The sequence below is a fragment of the Manis javanica genome, chromosome 12 (genome assembly GCF_040802235.1).
Source record: "Manis javanica isolate MJ-LG chromosome 12, MJ_LKY, whole genome shotgun sequence".
Classification (NCBI taxonomy): Eukaryota; Metazoa; Chordata; class Mammalia; order Pholidota; family Manidae; genus Manis; species Manis javanica.
The window spans coordinates 108,304,176-108,324,402 of NC_133167.1; the positions used below are offsets into that span (position 1 = coordinate 108,304,176).

General features: G+C 44.4%; 1 long non-coding RNA gene across 1 annotated transcript; it reads right to left on the reverse strand.

Annotated features, from left to right (window-relative positions):
* Nucleotides 1-719: 719 nt before the first annotated feature.
* On the reverse strand, nt 720-4,148 carry LOC140845074 (uncharacterized). The gene is made up of 3 exons (XR_012123713.1): nt 4,063-4,148; nt 2,176-2,261; nt 720-883 (listed from the first exon to the last, which is right to left on the reverse strand). It is a non-coding gene; the product is annotated as an uncharacterized lncRNA (long non-coding RNA).
* Nucleotides 4,149-20,227: the final 16,079 nt, after the last annotated feature.

Consider the following 20,227-nt stretch of genomic DNA (forward strand, 5'->3'; position numbering starts at 1 on the left):
ATGATTAGCATGTGTAGTGGGGGGGGCACGGGGAGGGCTGTGCAGCACAGAGAAGACAAGTAGTGATTCTATAGCATCTTACTATGCTGATGGACAGTGACTGTAATGGGGCGTGTGGTGGGGACTTGATGATGGGGGGAATCTAGTAAACATAATATTGCTCATGTAATTGTACATTAATGATACCACACACAAAAAAAAGTGCTTTTACAAAATGGACCATACAAAACAGACTATGGGCAATATAAAGCATGTATCTCTGGAGTGATGGAAGTGTTCTAAAGTCAGATCATGGGGATGGTCCTGCAGCTCTGTAAATCCACTAAAAATCTCTGAACTGTCATGGCAAGCAAGATAATTTTATCACAAATTATACCTGAAAAAAAGATGTTAAACATAAGTACACACACACACAAGATACAAGAAAAAAATTTCAGAATTCATTTCATCCTAAGAAGGAGTAACAGTTGGTGAGATTGTCCAGAAGAGTGCCATTGCAACAGGGTCCCTGGGCAGCATGTGGCACCCAGAAGCCACTGCACACGTTTTTCCTGAATGTGAGCTCACGAGACACTCATGATTGATCGGTAAGTTTAACTTCACCATTACCTCAATTTTAATAAATAGAAAATGATGAGGTTTCAATAATTACATGTTCCAATGCTACAGAAAAATATATTACTTCATTGTAGTTAATTTCAGAAATGCTCTGTGTACATCTGAAATATCAGCCAGTGTTTCCGAAGTAGATGGAAATCCTCTTTTCTGCTGCTTTTCCCCACTTCCCTCCTCACACATACACGGGGGCACATCTTCTGTTTCACAGCTGCAGAAAATGGCACATCTGCCTTTGTCGGTACATTTCCACATTTCCGGCTATGCACTTTAAGGGTAGGATTTGCAAAATTAAAACAAAATGATTTGCTCTTAATAAGCAATGAAGTAAAGCAAAACCACTTATGTGATGTCTCACATGCTACTGCAGAAGCATGTTGTTTTAAAAATTCAGCAGTAAGTGTTAGACTTCAAAGGAATGCGGGCAAAGGAGAAAATGAGAGCTCTTTGTGGACGTTCCTGTCACCTCTGCCCTTTCTGTGTCATGCAGTGTAGAGCCTGTGATTCTCTGTCATTCACGGTGGCACTGAGGGAGGCTGGGAAGGGGAGTTGCAGGGTAACGACCGAGAGGGGCTGCGGGTGTGGAGGTGGAGGGCTGGCATTCATGTCTGCTCAGAGACGGCAAGGCGGAGATTGGCTTGAATGGCTGCAGGGGAAATTTAGATGAGACGGGAAAAAGAACATTCTTCTGTCCAGACCCAGCCAGCACGCTGCATTGCTAAGAGCGCTAATAAACTGCACGGTTTATATGAAAGCTGGGGTGTGTCGTGAATGATGAGATGCATTGTAGCACTTGAGATTCTAAGATCTGATCTTTCCATACACTCGTGCATGAATTCAACAGGACTTTTATTTTCTTTTTTCACTTGCCATCCTTACTGTATGCTGATAGCTTTGACTGGTGTTAATTTGCCAGTCATTTCTGATTGTGTGGATTGCATTCTAATGCAAGTTAAGTGCAATTTATTTCTAGTAAACCGCTCATTAGCATTAGCAAGATCAACATTTACAACTTAATTACCTTTTCCTGGAGGCACAAGCTACAGCTCTATTTGGGGTTTCAGTATTTTAAACCCACTAGAGAAAAAAAAAAAAAGTATGTTTGGCATGGTGTCAGATATTGTTTAAATATCTGTATTTGGTAAATCACAATTGAAATACCAAAAATCTTTCCCCAGTGTTTACTCATAATGATACTGCAGTGAGATTTTATGGAGCAATAATACACCTCCCTAGTGAATGAGCTCTGAGGTGGATGGCTGGTGTTCACCACCAGAAAGCCAGATTATTGTCCTGTAAAGCAGTTCCACAGGACTGTCACTGGCCATGTGCCGGGTCCGTGGCATCCATTTTAACGTGAGCTTTTAAAACTAAGGCTAAGTGAAAGCGATTACATGCCTGAAAAAAGACATGTGCCGAAATACTGCACTCACTGTGTCCTGAAGTGGGATGGGCGTTCTTGAAATTTGAAGCTGGCATTTGCCATTTTAAACTTTCCTGATTTCCTAAGAATCCAAAGGTACTAAGCCCAGAGAAGGTTCAACTAGAAAATTTCCGTACCTTGTATGCGTCCGTCCACTCTCTTCACACACGCGCACTCGCACTCATGACTGACTGTAAGCTCCCTCCGCTTTGGCGGTGCCCACCTGCCAGGGAACACAGTTGGTCACAAAGCCCTGTCCTTCCCTCACCTCTGCTTGGTGTCGTCGTGCCCTGGGCTGTTCAGGTGTCCGCGGCCCATCCCCGAGGCCTCTCCCCAGCAGGGGGCAGGGGGCAGCATGGGCGTGAGTGGCACTAGCTGCGTGTCTTCCAGGAGGCACGCAGTGTGTCGGGTCCTTGGCTGGAATTGCCCTATTGATGCTCACTGCCGCTCCCGGGAGAGGTGGCCCGTCTCTAGGAGGGCAGCAGTGATCAGGGACCTGCTGCAGTGCCACCTCTACTGAGTGTCACTGCAGGGCTTGTGTGCCATCCGGACGCAGACATCAGGTGTCAGGTGCCTCAAGGGGGGTCACGTCAGTTCCCCGGGACTTGGTCCAGACCTGCCCATGCTGGCGGGTCCTGCTCTTCCCCCCACTGGGCTGGCCAGGCACCCTGAGAGAGGCCACAGCCTGGTCCTGGTGCCCAGTGCCCTCGGGATGCCACCCAGGCCCAGAGCCCATGGCAGGGCTTCTCCCTGGGCGATGGCACTGCAGGCTCACTGCCCGCCGGTCGAGGGGTTCCCATCACGACTCTCCCTTGTCACATCCTTCAGACACCTTCCTTCGCATTTCTGCAGTTCATGTTTTTCCGCTGTTTGGGCCATTTTGACCCAGCGTGACATTCATACCATGTAAGGACTGTAAATGCCTATTACTTTGTAGGTTTATGGAGCTGACAGTAGGCGCAGGCCCCGAGCTGAGCAGCCAGGTGCTGTACGTGTCATTTTCTCCAGCCCTCCGCGCTGTCCCCTTGTGCGCCTGTGCGTGTGGCGGCTCGGGGTCAGCAGGTGGGGGGAGTGGAGTTTTCCCGCGGCCCTCCGCCTTCCCTCTGCCCCTATTTCAGGGGGAAGATGTGCCTCTTAAGGAACCCCCCCCAGGCTAGATGGCAGCGAGAAGGGCATGATCCCCCCAGATGCGGTATATGTGATCTGTTGCCATCATCTGTCATGGCTCCTGGATCAAAATTCACCAACCAGCTTCCTCCCCAAAGAGAAAGTGGCCCAAAACATTTCACCACCCCCTTGGGGACAGCTACTGGAAAATGCAAATGGGAAGTCCTTTTGTCTTCATAATTTAGCCCAAACTTTTAGTGTGAATCCTGCAGGGTAAGATCTCCGATGCAAATGCCGATCCTCAGCCCGCTTGCTTTATGAGCCATGGACTGTTGGAAAGCTGCATGATAACGTGCAAACAAGAGCTGTGTTTAGGGAAATATTGGTAAATAGTATCAGTTAAAGACTGTGTTCAGCTGCATGGAAATAGAGCTGTCCACACTCTTTTTAGAGAGAGTTCTTTGTGCAGTCTCATCACTTGCCTGGAGGGTCTGAGGCGGTGGCCCGGGCCCCTTTTCTCCTGCCCTGTGCCCCTGGGGGCTCCTTGGGTCTTCACCGCCACCTGCTGGCTGCCCCCTCCAGTGCACCCACACACTCCTGGTGGGAGGAAGGATGCTCCACGGAGGACGGGCCAGATCCCCAGTGGGCTCCTCTTATGTGGCTTTCGCTGGAACAGGGCCACATGGCCGCAGCCAGCGTGCAGACCCTGCACAGTTTGGCTCTCCAGTTGTGTATGTTCCTGCCCTTCCGTCTCCCCACAAACATGGGAATTTGGAAGGCACTGTAGGTGTGGGTCCCCAGGAGGAAACGTTGACACAGAGATTCTGTGCAAGTGAGTTATTAGGAAGGATTCCCAGGAAAGACCAGTGGGGACCCCATGGGCCAGGGAGGAGAGGATTGCCAAAACAACGCCTCACCCATGGTGCGTGGGGCCCGCTCAGCGCAGTCCCAGCAAGGCCTCTGCTGGCGGGGCAGGCACCTCCCCGCTGTCCTGACCGTTAGGAAGGAAAGCACAGTACTCGCCCCTCTGCATCTGCACCTCAAAGGCCACCAGGGGGCGGCAGAGACTCCTGGCTCCTCCGCTCGCCTGTGTGCAGGAGGCCGAATCCAGCAGCCTGGGTTAGTGTCCCGCAAAGGCCCCCTCCACGTCTGCCGCACGATAGCCATGCTCCTTCCCTCCAGAAGACACCGTAAAGTTCAAGAAATCTACGCAGAGGCCCCATGACATCTTCCCTAGTATTTGTTTTCACTCCTTTCGCACATGTGTCTTGCCTCTCCAGGTAGAGGCGGCCCCCCTGAAGGCGGGAGTTGTGTGTACATGTCAGTGTGCTGGCGACACCGTGCTTCCCCTCGCTCGGTCTGACTGTTCACAGTTGCTGAAATATTTGAACAGTAAATTCATTCACAAGTCTCGGCGGGTGCAAGCAGGCCCTCTCCAATTGCTGCATGATTTATTTGTGTGTGTGCATTTCTAATCTTGAAGTATTTCTGTTTTACCTTGAAGTGGTCTATAGTCTCTAGAATGCTTCCAAACGGGTGGTCTCCCCACAAGATTCTCTCCCTATCAAATGCATTTCTGTGGGTAACCCTGTGAGTGTGGTTTCTTCATGGCGCCGTAGCACATTCATCCCGTCTCTCTTCTGGCCACGCACATGCAGCCACAGTGAGACAAACTGTGTCCTTACTGTGATTAACCCATTTCTGTCTGCTTCTGTCTCTCTGTCTGCCTTCGTTTTTCCAACTATAGTTTCTAATTGGCTAAGTAAGATAACTCACATTCCAAACTACCTGCTTTAACTATAAATATTCCAGCATTCGTGTGGCTGTTACACATTCTAATTGTGCTTCTCTGATACCTCCTGACCTCATATTAAGTGTGAAAAACGTAATGTTTTAAGAGACTGTTCAGGCCGTTAATCTCCGCTTTTCAAGTAGGGAATTAACACAGAAGGGGCTTGAGCCATGTTATGAAACTAGGGAATGACCGAGGTGCCAGGCTGACCCCAGCGTGTGTCTCTCTCTAGAACAGCCACGCTGTGGAGTTTGATGATCCCGTCGCTGTTTCCTCCAGAAGGTCTCCAGGCGTTTGATTTGTGTGGCCTTTGCTGTGTCCAGCTGGCACTCTCCATAGTTCATCACATTGGTTTTTGCTGAAAACCAGCCCCAGTCCCCTAATCTTTTTCCCCTTATAAACCCTCTCAGGCATTTTCTCATTTCTTCTGACCAGTTAAGCTATCGATTATAGTGCACAGAGTGGAGGTTATGTTCCAAATGGAGTTTTGATGGTAGACATATTAGAGGGGTTCCCATGAAAGGGGAGGTTTGTGCCAGCTCCTTCAGCAGCACCTCATCTCATTGCCGCCCTCTGCTCCTGCCTCAGTGGGCCTGCCAGCTGCGGGCCCTGAGGCCCTTCCTTCTCATAGTGCTCGGAAATCAACGGTTTTAGAATTCAGCCTCCCCTGCCACTTCTCTATAGGTCTCAGGCCCTTTTATCTCTGTGTTCTTGGAACAGGTCCGTACTGTCCTGCGTACGCGCACTCGCAGTGAGTTAGGGACTTAGAGACGTAGCACAGAGGGCAGTATTACACATGCATGCGTAACATGTATGGTCGGAAGGAAAGTGCCCCAAATAGTGGATAAATGTAACTTCTTGTTTTCTTGACAGTTTGATATGTCCACAGTTTACGAAGGATATTATTAAAAATGTGAAATTTTGAAGGTTAAAAGAAGTAACTTTTAACTTTTGTCATATGATGATGAAAATGTATTATTTTCCTTCTAAAATAATTTTCTTTGTTTCATGAGCTTGTTTTTATTTATTAAAAAAGTAACGTGTTTCATATATATCTTGAAATTCACTATAAGGTTTAACAAAGATCTTTACACATAATAACAGGTACACATATTTATATTTAACATTAAAATGGAACCTAATGATCTTTTTGTTACTCCTTTAAAGAAAAAAGAAATTATTCATAAGGAAGTCAGCACCCCCAAGCTTCCTAATTTGCCAGTTTTGTATTGTTCTACAGTTTAGTAGAAATATGTTGGACCAAACACAAGTTTTGATCCATCGCAGTTTTGAAAACACTTCGTTTACAAACAACAAAAGCATACTGAAAGGAATTTTGTTGTATTGTTCTGAGAGTATTTATTCATATTCTGTTTTAAACATTTGAAGAGGCCAAACCCCACATTCAGATCTGATTTGCTAACAGATTGCTTCGTGTTATTCTTTATGAATAATCCAGTCCTCGAAATGCTGTGGGAGGAGATCTGTCAGATCTCGTATTCCTGACAAATGAGTGAAATATTTCTGTCTCTCTCTGTGTTGTGATATGTGAATGTGCTTCCCAGGAAAATCAGTTGTTTCTCGCCAACCCTCACAGTGACTCAAGAAATACATTTAGTCAAGAACCTCCTCCCTGTCACCTTGTTTTAAAAAACAAGTGACCAGGAAGCAGTTGTCACAGTGGAGCCACGTGCCTCCACACTCGGGCCTGGGCATCCGTCTGCTTCCTGCTGGGGAGGTGCCCCTAGTGCCAACTTTGCTCTAGCCTCCGTTCTGTTTAGAGAGAGACACTCCACCTGGTAATTCTTGCAGATGCTGTGAAATCTGAGGTATGTCCAACATACAGAACAAGGAGAAAGATAAGGATAAAATTATGTTTAAGCATAACTTATAATGGCACAAAATGATAAGTGCTAAAATTTTGAAGCTGTCGTATACTTACTACAAGGCCATGACCTCTCCCATGCCTCATTCACTCATTCAGGGAGTCAGTAGGTCAGTCACAAACCTGAAAGTTAATGGACTCTAGTGGAAGATATGGCTCTGAAATTATCCTGTGTGAACCTGCTTTTACCATTTCTTAGTAAATATGTAACCTTAGGCTACATATTTAATAATTCTGGGTCCCAGTGTTCTCTTCACTATAGGAATAATGACACATTTTGTCATATTAAAAAAGTAAAGTATGCTACATAGCAGGTTTGTCATGTTGTAAGCACTGATAAATCTGATGAAATTTGTTTTAGAAAACTTAAAATTTTAGACAAATTGTACATTAGACAATTTTAGTAGGTTGTTTTGAGTATCTTCTCTTGTCTTTACTGAGATTTGCTCATGTCCTTGAAAATACACACACACACACACACACACTCACACACACACACTCACACACACACACACACGCTCACACACGCACGCACGCACACACACACACACTCTCACACACACACACACTCACACACTCACACACACACACACTCACACACACACACTCACACACACACACACACTCACACACACACACACACACACACTCACACACACACACACACACATGCTCACACACACGCGCGCGCGCGCGCACACACACACACACACTCACACACACACACACATGCTCACACACACACGCGCACGCACACACACTCACACACACTCACACACACACACACACACACACACACACGCGCACGCACACACACACACACACACCCCTAACAATGATTAGAGCTAATTTGGTACGGAGCGCTCACGATCATCAAGGTTCAGCCATCCGACACGCGAGCGTATTAACCATGCAGTGTCGCCTTTTCCTTATGTCTGTGCTCCCTGACTGTTCGGGGCTGTGTGGACAGGTGCGCCGGACTGCGTCAGTAGCGGCGGGGGCTGGACACTGCTCTGTGGCTCCATAGCGGTACCCGAATAGATGCGCGGGCGCCTGCATCTCTCCTCACTGGCCGCCTGCATTTCTAGGCTGCAGTGTCAAACTTAGGTATTCCTCCCCATCAGCTGTTTTCCTCATTTATGCAGATTGTAGGTGGTGGGAAATTTTCCTCTGTTTACAGTTTTTAAGAAATCTAGTCACTGCAGAAGAAAATAAAACATTCATATACAAACATCCAGCTGTTTTCAAAATGAGATGCCTCTTAAAGTTTTAAACCTTTTGGGAGAAAGCCATAGGGTAAGAGAGCAACAGCCACCATACTCTTCTTTGCCACCAAACAAAGATTATTTGATACTTTTGTATAGGCACACAGACTTGTATATCTATTTATAGACATACATATTTGTTAAAATATTATTCAAAGTTATAGCCCATTTAAGTAATAAATTATTCATTCACAAGCATCAATTAAACTATGGTAATTAGGAACATAGGTCATCTGTTTGGTGTAAAATTTTATGTGTGCATCAACAATATATTATCACATTTGTCCTCATAAATTTTACCTTAACATTATAAAGAAAGGATGCATTTAGGGGAAATATGTCTGGGCGTTCATATAAAGAGTGAAAATGTGTTTTGTAGACCACATTGTTAAAAGAATGTTTCTTTATGTAGATAAAAAGGGACAAAGAAGGTTTTTGGCTTCTTCCTGCTTTGTGCTCCTGTACTTGTTAATGACATATAATTAAATACACACACACACACACACATGTGCACGCACATACCTATACCCACACATGTGAAATGTATATATCTGTGGAAATGCAGTATATAGGGAGAAGTTCATACATTGTAAGTGTATGTTTAATGACTTCATGGAATGAGCACATTCATACAGCTAGCACCCAGATCGTGAAATAAATGACCAAATCCTTGCCTGCAATACCAGTTCTATCTCCTCCCTGCCGTCATTCACAAAGGATCACCACAGAATTGACTTCAAACAGCATCCATTTGTTTTTTAATGTGTGTGTGTGTGTTTCTTTTTTAATTCTGGCTGTTTCTAACGGTATATTTGAGAGAGCCATCACATTTTTAGGTGGATATGTCACAATTCCATTTCCAGTGTGATGAACATTTGATTTGCTTATAGTTTATGGTCACTTGAACGAGCCGTCACGAACATAACGTGAACGCTTTTGGGTGTGTGTGTCCATATCCTTCAGCCGAATGAGGAGACACCGCCTGACATTTGTGTGACTTCTCCTGAGGCTGCAGATCATTACCAAAATTTGGTGTCCTCGTTTTTAAAAGTTCACAATCCTGGTGAGTTTATAGTGATATCTTAATTTGGATTTTAATTACATGCCCCAGATGACTAATTATTTTAAATAGTTTTTCACATCTTGATCATTTAAATATCACGTGTGTGTGTGTGTGTCCACAGATGCATACGTGTGATATCTGTGTAAGTCTTCACCCATTTTCCTATTAGTTCGGCTATTCCGGTTTTGCAAGAGCACTGGGCACATTCTGACACTGTCTCCTGATGTGTGTCGCAGGAACCTTCTAGTCAGCTGCCTTTTCGTTTTCTCAGTTGTGTCTTCCGTACTGGAAACCACCTGGTGGAAGTGAGCCCTTTCTTATACGTGGCTGAAATGTTTGGTAATATTTTGTGTATGCCTTTCACACCTACGTGCAGCAGGAGACTTGGCCGATAATTTCCATTTCCATGATTATTAGAATTTGGCAACAGGCTTAAGCTGGTCTCATAAAAGTAGCTGAAAGTGATTGCTCGTCTTCTACGTTCTAGAGAAATTTGTGGAAGAGGACTGAACCATTCCTACCTAATCCTTTCAAATTCTTCTAAAGTGACACATTTTGTGTGATTGTTTGTTTTTCTGTTAGGCAGATCTAAAATGCTTTTGAGCAAGCTATTCTTCGGTTCCCTCATAAATTTCATTTCAAAATCAATTCTGAATTCTTCGGAGTCTTTATCCTTTACACAGACTCCCAGCTACCCAGCTGTCCTCTGTTCTTTCAATTCCTCTCTCTTATCTCCATTGTACAAAGAGGGTGTTGTGTCTGCCATTACTTTGTTTTCCGTAGGCTGCTGTTATCTGCACAGACATTCCTGATAATTGTATCCAGTAATCATTTCAGTGCCTGATCAGCTAGACTGATTCTTCTGCCCGTGCACAGATGTCCCGTCCACTGCGCGTAGGTGCCCCTTCCGTTCATCACTGGTCTTGTCAGAAGCACCGGGGCACGTGAATACTCAAGTTATATAAATATTTTCTCTCTCTCTTTTTTTAAATGTTGCCATTTAAAAAATGGTATTTTTCTGTAAAAATATTTTTAAAATATGGAATATTTGGGACAATGAATAGGCATTCAGAATCAGAAGTATATGGCTTTCCATAAGGCCTCAAATGAGTTCTTACCTAAGAGTAATTTCTCTGTTTTGCTGAAATTCAGGGACCTTGAGGACAAACTGTCCAGACTAACCCTCACATAAACATTGAAAAGGGACAAACTATGGCCTGACCTTGTTTAATTATGTATTAACATATAAGAATCTATCAGATGCCCAGAACATGCCAGAAACAGTAATGCCTTTTATGAGTGATCAAAGAGGAATAGCAGAAGGTGCCAGCGAATGAAGGTCGCCCTTCTCTGGGCAGGCAAGTTAAACAATTAATTATAATATGATAAAAGGTCTCTAATTTCACACAAACTGGCTGAAAAATCAGAGAAGTCTTTACTGGTTGGTTCTGCATGGAAGACGTAGGATATGAAATACCATAGTTCCCAATTTTAGGTTGACTATTTAGCCATCTACAGTCACACGTCTCAATCCTGCTAATGTGTTTTTTTCATAATAATCTTTAAAAATACAGTATTTTAGTTAGATTGAGGGAAATTCCTGTAAATAGCTTTTGGGGCCACAATCTTGAATTGAGCTGTGTCACTTACTTTGTCATTGCTCCCCTAAAAGTGCTCCCTACCTCAGTTGCCCAATTTCCTTCACATCTGTAGGCATGTGAGAGTCACTCTAATACCCATGTTTTCCTGGAGTCCTTCTATTTCTCGATGTCTTCCTTATTCCATCTTTAGATACATATCCAGCTTCCCTCAAAGCCCCATCCCACCACCAGCTAGCCGTCACAGCAGGTGGCACTGGTTAGGTGCGATGCCAGATTAATAGGCAGCACCATAGAACACGGTATGGCACCATGTAAGTACTTCTATATGGTTACATACGATCTGAAACCTTTGTGCATTAGAAAGGATGCCTCCTGGTACACTTAGGCTCATGAAGGGCAGAGAGCCCTTCTTTGTGCCCGTGCATTACTCCAAGAAACAAGATCTTAAGATGACCTTTCTTTTTAATAATAAAGATGATCTAATATTTTTAAGTGATGAATAGTGAAGAAAATCAAAGTCTCTACAACTCTGGGACTATGTGGAGTCTGATATTTTAGCATTCTGAGAAGGTAGCGACTTAGTCTGCCTGAGTTTTATTGATCTTGGAGGAGGCATGAGACCTCAGAATCCGGATCGGAGAGCTATTCATCATGGGCAGCCCTAGCAGTGAGCATGTGTGTCCTACAGACATTATGGCCCAGTGGTATTTCTTCTCTCTCGCTTCTGTGTTGCTGTGTCCATTATCAGAGTCTCCCCATATCTCTCAGCCATGTTGTCAACATTTGTTTCCTCGAAAACAAAAACAAAAAAAGGAAAAAAAGTTCCGGTTTTTATTACTTGTGACCAAGTATCACACAAGCCCCCACCACCACCACAGCTGACATCTCTGAATTATGTCCTTCTTTTATTCTGTGTAACGCCTGACTAAAGTACAGATATGACAGGGCAACTCCCTCCTTAAGGCTTTAAAAAAATACAGTCCCTAGAAGTGGGTGAAATTGACCTACATTGCTACGTGCGATGTGATTTCCCCCAGTCCTCTGGGAGGCCTCCACGCCCTGTCACACGGGGCCCCAGTGCTCCTGGACACATGGGGCCCATGCCTCCTTTCGTCCCTCCCCCCTGCTCCACCCTCCACCCCAGCTAAATTTTCTAGATAAATGTTTGATCAACTAGACTGAACACTACTAATCTTCCAGGCTCCATTCTCTTCCATATAAAATTTATTACCACTACCGGTGTTCCATTAATCATTCAGAGCATTGTTTAGATATGTGACTTTTGCTAAAAAACACCTTTCATTTCCTGATAAAGTCCAGCTTTCTGACAGTGGCTTTTAAGGCCTCTGTACACTGGTGCAGTTAAACCTTGTGGTTTAACCCAGGAACGGCTTCACTTTCCTGCAAAGCTGTCTCTACTCATTCATAGCTGTTCTTAATGGGTCCCCCCAAACCCGAAAAACCCAGTCTCCACTATTTGTCAGTGCAGAGCGCCAACCACCGTTGGCTATTTTGAGGCACCTGCCTTTTGGCCCCCACGGGAAGCTGTCCTGAGCGCATCTCATGCTCCGTATGTCTCTACTATTCATTGGTTATGGACCCACTTTGCTAATTTGAGTTATAGTTGGTAATATTTGATTTTCTTAGATAAATGTCCAGACATGGAATTCCTGGGTCATATGATAGTTCTATTTTTAATTTTTTGAGGAATCTCCATACTGTTTTTCATTGTGGCTGCAGCAGTTTACATTCCCACCAACAGTGCACAGGGTTCCCTTTTCTCTACATCCTTCCCAACAGCTGGTCTCACTGCTGTGAGATGATATCTCACCGTGGTTTTGATTTCCATTTCTGTGATGATTAGTGATGTGGAGCATCTTTTCATGTGCCTGTTGGTCATGCATAGTCCTTCTCTGGAAAAAATGTCTATTCAAGTCATCTGTCCATTTTTTTAAGTCAAGTTTCTTTTAATATTAAATTATGTGAGTTATTTATATATTTTGGATATTAATGGGCTTACTGGTGACTTCTATAAAATATTTAAAGAATAGTTATTTTCCTATTTTTCTCAAATTATTCCAAAAATTTGAAGAAGGACTATTTCCAAACTCATTTTATGAGGCCAGTATTAACCTGATACCAAAACTAGACAAAGACAGCACAAAGAGAAAAATTACAAGGTGGTATATCTGATGAAAATTGATGCAGAAATCCTCAACATAATGTTAGCAAAGCAAATTCAACAATCCATTAAAGGTACCAATCACCATGATCAAGGGGGAATTATTCCAGGAATGCAAGGGTGGTTCAATATCTGCAAATCAATGTGATACAATGCATTGACAAAAGAAAGCGTAAAATCATATTATTATCTCAATAAATGCAGGAAAATATGTGACAAAATTCAATATCCATTTATGATTAAAAACTCTCAACAAAGTGTGTATAGAAGTAATGTACTGCAAAATAATAGAGGCCATATTTAACAAACACAGCTAACATTGTACTGTATAGTGAAAAGCTGAGAACTTTTTTCCTCTAAGGTCAGGCACAAGACAAGGATGCCTACTTCTACCACTTTTATTCAATATAGTACTGGAAAGTCCTAGCCTGAGCAATCAGGCAAGAAAAAGAAAGAAAAGGCATCCAAATTGGAAAGGAAAATGGTCACTATTTGCCGATGACCTGATACTATATATAGATAAACCCTAAAGGCCGCACTAAAAAGCTACTTGAACTCATAAGTACTTTCAGTAAATTTGCAGAGTATGAAGTTAACATACAGGATCATTTACATTTTGTACACTAATAATGAGAAATCAGAAAGAGAAATTAAGAAAAAGTCCCATTTAAAACTGCATCAAAAATTTGTTTTTACATTATGAGCGTGTTTTTCTTTATATTTATGATTAAAGTAATAATAGCTACTCAAAACTCCTTTTCTGCTTATTCCGGTGTCTGAACTATCTTGGGGTTGGTCTGAATATAGATGAGATTTTCCTACTAATTCCTGTGTTGTGTAATTTTGGATTGTATTCTTCATATTATGAATGGTATATTATAAAGACTTTTAATTATGTTATATGTTTCTTTGATGTACTAATATATATGTTAACTCCCAGTTAACTTGGTTAAACTTAAACAGCCAATTATGAATCTTCTGTGCTGGATGGCAGGTGAAATTTCAATTAAGTCACTTTACTTTAGCAGAGTGCTCATGTACGTATGGGTGTCAATTGCCGCGTAGCTCCTCTGTGAAGCAGATACCAATAGCGCCATCTGATTTGGGAGAAAAGGGGTCACATTGGTTAACTGTACCGAAGCACCCACCTGCAGTAGTTGATCTGGTTACTTGCCATTTTCGCCTTCCGAGCTTCCTCTGCTCTCTGCTGTCCTGCCCTGGGCCCCTGATTCGGGGGAGGAGGCTGGGTCACATGATCTGCATTGCTCGGCTCCGTTGCTGTCAGATAGTCTGGTGACATCAGCCAGTGGGAAGCAATACCAGGAAGTCAGAGAGTCAGGAAGAGGGGAGTTGGGAGCATTCCTGTCCTCTCTCTTTCCTCGATTACTGCCTTCACTCTGCACTCTCCCCTTCCAGCCTCCCAGGTGGCTGTGGGCCTCAGTACAGCTGTCCAGCCCACTGGACCCTGTGACATAGGGCAGTACTGTGGTCCCACTGCGGCTGGTGCCTGGGAACCTAAACCAACAACCTGTACTGATTCCCTTTACCACGCCCACCTCTGCAAGCTGCCTCTTCATGAAATACTCTTTAAAATGCTAATCGGGGACGTCTTCTGTTTCCTAATAGGACCCTGAGTGATAAGCTTTTCCTTCCTTTCTCTTTGCTTTTCCATTTAACAATATCCTGGGATGACATACTACACACACACACTGTCATATACATGTATTCCACACACAAATGTGTGTACCTATATGTGGCGTGTGTATTTGTGTGCACACATGTATAAGTGTGTAGACTTCCTGAAGGCTCTCAGTAAAGGAGAATTAAATACATGGAATGTCTTAACGTAAATGCATTTCAAGCCTTCACCGTGAAGGGCAGCTAGGGACAGGCCGTGGCTAGAAGCTGCTGTAATTGCAGTTGAGCACAGCCATTACTGTATCAGGAATCGTTTTCTCATTTCTTGTTATTTTCTGATGTTAAAACAGTCCTCAAGATGCCACCGGTACAGGTGCCACTCACGTCTTGGCATAGATGACTATTTTTAAAAGCCCAAAGACAGAGAAGTGAAAGACTTAACCGTAGATGCCTCACGTGAGACCAGAGCCTCTGATAAGAAAAGAAAGGACTTCTCTTTTAAGGATGGAGTGTGCCTGCACCGGTCCCCTGTGATGCGCAGAATTCCAGAATCACTCCCATGAACCTGGTGTCACAAACAGCCGTTTGCATACAGTTTTTTCCTTCGGCTTTTTGTGGGTGGAATTTTGATGAGCTAGCCCGGGTACAGTGTTCAGAAGACTGAGACACCCTCTCCAGTGCAGGAGTGCCTGTTGCACCCACTTTCGGCTGTGTTTATTACTGGCTAGCTGAAGCAGTAAATAAAGGGGAGCAGAGATGGTTTTTCAGCCATGAGGGATGCTTCGCACACCCGTCCTCCTCTTTTCTTAATCAGTTCCCATTAGGGTGCGGCAGTGCTGACTCAGTAGCCTCCTCAATCTCTTGCAACCTCATTTTATTCTCTGCAACTTGATGGGCTTGAGAAGTGTGATGAATAAAAGGCAGTTCAGAGGAAAACAATTTGGACTTCCTTCACGCACATTCTTTGGAGAAATAATTCCTCTCTCAGGGTTAATATAAAGACTGAATGAGATGGCAGATATAATAGGCTAGATAAGGGATAGATAAAATATGCTAGTTTACATTTTGCAATTTAATGGTGCAATAGGCCATGCTTTGTTTAGCCCTAGGCTAGGAGCTGGAGAGAAGACTAGGATATATATATATATATATATATTTTTTTTTTTTCTGTTACAGAATTGCTATATTAATACAAAACATACACACAAACTATAAAGTTCTATCTATATATAGATATACACACACATCTCTCTCTCGTTCTCTCTCTCTCTCTCTCTCTATATATATATATATACACACATCCCCCATATATATAAGCTTATGTAAATGTAGGTATGTTAAATGGGTTTTCCTGTCTTTCTGGTGTTGACTCTAAGACCCTAAAACTAAAAGCAACAAGAATTTAAAATATCCATTTCCTAAAGGAAAAATCTGCAAACTGCGAAACCATTCCCTGAGGAATAGCTATGAGGTGGCCAAACAGCCACCATTCCTGTCCCTTCCCGATGTGTAAGGAGATGGTAGCAGAGAGGTGAGAGAGAACCATCTGGTGAGGTGTGCCCTGTTCTTTGGAAAGATGCGCCCACCATACAAACTCGAGGGCCAAAGAGACTCCTCGGTGGGGTTGGGCATCTGCTGTGGTGACTGGGATCTTCTCAGGAGCCTTGTCATGCAGATGACACCCACGCTTCCCACCTGGCACCATTCCCATGGTAGCAAGTATTAGAGAGCTCTGGGGAGAGCCCAGCATAGTCTCCTGCAGAAGGGGCATGTGTGTGCCCAAGAGATGGGTGCCCACTCCAGTCCGGAGAGATCAGAAGACGCACAGTCCACCAGTAAGGCCTCAAAGGGTCTTCGTAAAATAACGAGATACCCTATACACTTGCTAGGATGGCCAAAATCCAGACACCGGCACCCCGCAGCCTGGTGGAGCCACAGGGACTCTCGCTCACTGCTGGTGGGGTGCGGATGGAGCAGCCACTTTGGAAGGCAGTTGGCTGGTTTCTTACAAAACTGAGCCCACTTGTACCGTAGGCTTCTGCAGTCATTGTCCTTGGCTTTTATCTGAGGGAGGGGAAATTTGTGTCCACACAGAATTGTGTATGTGGATATTCAGTGCAGCTTCATTCATAATTTTCAAAGCCTGGACTCTTCCAAGATGTCCTTCAGTAGGGGACAGGTAAACAAGCCGTGTTACATGCAGATAATGAAATAGTGCCCAGCCCTGAAAAGTCATGAGCCATCAGGCTGTGCAGTTAGAGAGGAACCCGGTGGCATGTACTCAGCGAGAGAAACACTCTGAGAAGGCTGCATGCTGTGTGACTGTGACTGTGTGACACTCTGGGACAGGCAGGAAGGCAGAGACAGATCAGTGGTTGTCAGAGATTAAGGAGAAAAGAAGGATAAATAGGTGGAGAACAGAGACTTTAGGTGGTGAAATGCTCTGTGTGATGCCATAATGATGGACACACATCATTACACATTCGTCCAAACCCATAGAACACGCAGCGCTAAGAGTGACCCTAATATAAACTGTGGTGTCTGGCTGACGATAAGGTGTCCATGTAGCTTCATAAGTTGTAACAAATGTCCCATCTGATCGGGGACATTGATAATGGGTGAGGCAGTGTGTGTGTGCAGCGGGTAATATGTGAAAAATATCCCCTCACTTTTGCTGTTAACCTAAACTTCTATAAAATAATAGTCTTTTTTAAAAAGAGTCTTGGTATAGCAAGCATGGAGTAGAGATTGGGGCAAGAATGATCTCCGCTGTGCTGGACCCCACATGGAACAGAAGACGGTAGCGATTCAGAGACTCCAAGTGAAGCGTGGGGGTGTAAGTCCAGGCAGGCCCTTATGGTCTCTCCAGGCGTCCTGAGCCACATGGAGTCACACAAAGAGGACTGTGGTGTATGTAGTGAGGGTTTTTACTGCTGAAGGAATCCACAGAGATGAGGCTGTCCTGAGTGGTGACTCAGTGACTGACGCTAACAGAGCAGGGCTGGGGTTGAATATTAACCCAGGGCCACTACCTATCACCCTCTAGCTGCTCATATTACCTGGGACCTGTTATTTCATTTCTGAGTCAGATTCCAGAGCTCTAAAATGGTTCTCTAAAATAACAGCCACCTTAAAGAGCTGCATGGGTATGTATGTGTTCTAGAAGCTATTAGGTACTGCACATGTATTCTGCATGTGTCCAAGCTGCCAACTTATGCTGCCACATCTTGAATGCCCCCCTGCAAGCTGGCTGCATGGTTTTACTCGGCTCACAAAACTCTCAGAACTATTGGAGAACTGAAATGATTTTGCGGAAGTCACACAGCTGTCCAAATAGAGACAGTATCAGGACCCAGATAAAATCCTCAACCGTTATCTGTAGCTGGGCCCCACAGGAAGGAGCAGTTAATTGCTGAGAAATGCCAAGCTCAAGATCCAGCTAATGAAAGGAAATGTGTGCTTTGTATATGCAGTTTCCCAGCCATAACTGGGAATGGTGGCTACATACATTCACTCTGCACCACTGGTGCCCGTCACCCTGCTGACGGGTTTTTGAGTGTGTGTGTCCCACTGGAGATTTGCTCGTTAAATCTCTGCACCTTGCTTGTGATGAATTTCCCACTGCCACTGAGATGTATGTGATGTTAAAGAAGGGGTTATCAGGTGGAAAAACTTTTCCCAGGATCCTAAACCTGAGATTCTAAGAAACCGCGCGCAGTTTAAATAACCGAGTAAGAAACCTCCACGGATCGTGGCTCCATCTTTTTGTATCGGACCGCAAAGCTGTGAACACCCTCAGCTTCGACGGCGAGATTTGGGATCCTACAGAAACCACTCCCTTTCTTTTCAGTTAAGTTCAGACACCCAGAAGCCAGGCTCAGGGGCGATAGTTCACTTAGTATGTACTTGGGAGGGGAAAATGGATGCAGCATTTTTAAGGAGTAATTTTGTGCCCCACACAGCAGTAGGCAGTTCGCATATATTGTTACATGATTTCACAATCTCCAGAACCCTTTAAGGTGATTATTTTCATTTTGCAGATTAAGGAACTGAGAATCAGCCAGTGCCCAATGTCACACTGCTAGACGTGGATATTGTCATGTTTGACAAGTGTTCTGTGATAAATTGGTCATTATTTCTGAAAGCCAGGAAGAAAAACACATTTTTTTGAAATGTGTTAGATAATTCTCAGTTATATGTACCTGGGTGAGAGAATGAGCCATTTCACATGTCTGAACAGAAATGTAAATAGTTAAATTGGTGTCCTGATTTGAGTTGAATGGAATCCAACCAGATACAATTAATGTTCATCCTTTGATGTCACTTTAATGCAGTGACACAATGAATATCTGGCATGTAGTGTCATGTGTGACTTCCTTACTGTATTAGCACAGCTTAGGGGGACCTCCCACGTGCAGTGATGTATGACGCAATAATGGCGCTGCAGTAATGGGAGGTGTTTTCATTAGCTAAAACTGACACGTGGCTAATACATGTACAAAATAATATATGTAAATGATGTGCACATGAACAAAAAGGGGAAGTATATGGGGCGGTGGGAAAGGCTGTTAACAATCAGTTGGCACAAGTTGTGACCCAAAAAACCTGTTAATGAAATTCAAAATCATTTGTTATGAGATGAAGGTGGAATAAAGTTACTATCATACTGCATCTCCTGAATTGGCAGAAAGCACAAAGCTGGAGAGTGTCAAGTACTGGAGAGGATTCAGAGGTGCCGAGCCATCCATGTGGCTGTCGGCAGTGGGCAGGGCGCCTGCTCGCCTGCTGCTTGAATGACCTGTCCTGAGATCTCCATCCCACGGGGTCCGTGAGAGACACTGCCCGAGTGCCCATGGCAGAATCACGGGTGGGTCCTGGGGGGCCGGGACCCATCGCTGGGCAGAGGGAGAATACACCCTGCTCTCGTGAGTGTGGTAGCTGTGGTGGTTAGGTTGTCAGCCTGCCTGGCCACAGGCGCCCTGGTGACACGTGTCCGGGTGTGTCGGAGGGTCTCCCGGGTGGGATGAGCAGTGAGTCCGAGGACTCAGGAAGGAGCATCATTGGCGCCGTTGGGGGCCTGAACAGGACGAAAAGCAGAGGAAAGAGGAACTCTTCCCGCCCGCAGCTGGGCTGGGAGAGGCCCCTGGCCCCAGGCGTTGGACTTGGACAGGGCTGCACAGACAGCTCTCGGGGTGTCTCCAGCTTTCAGACGGCAGCCTCTGTAATTACACGAGCAGTTCCTTGTAACAAGCCTCGTATACGTGCATATATATCTCATCTTACTGATTCTGTTTCTCTGGACACTGCTGATACAGTGTCTGTGATGGGAGAGAGAGGAATTACACTGCAGAGTGTGGAAAAAGGCAAATAAAGAAATGACCTAAGAGAGGTACCCGGTGTGGATAAATGTAACGTGCAGTGAATTCGGAAGTATGATTAACTCAGACCTTAGCATGTGGGGGAATCGCCATTCTTCGTCCCGGTGAAGCCAATTGAAATTAATTTTAAGATGGTTTCATTTGCAGTGCTGACCGATATGCTCAAGTGCACAGGAATAAACATGCACATGTATTCCTGTGATAACACAACCTGATGTGCATGTTGGGTGTTATTGCAAACACAAATCTCAACCGGAATTTGTAAACTTTTTTCCTTT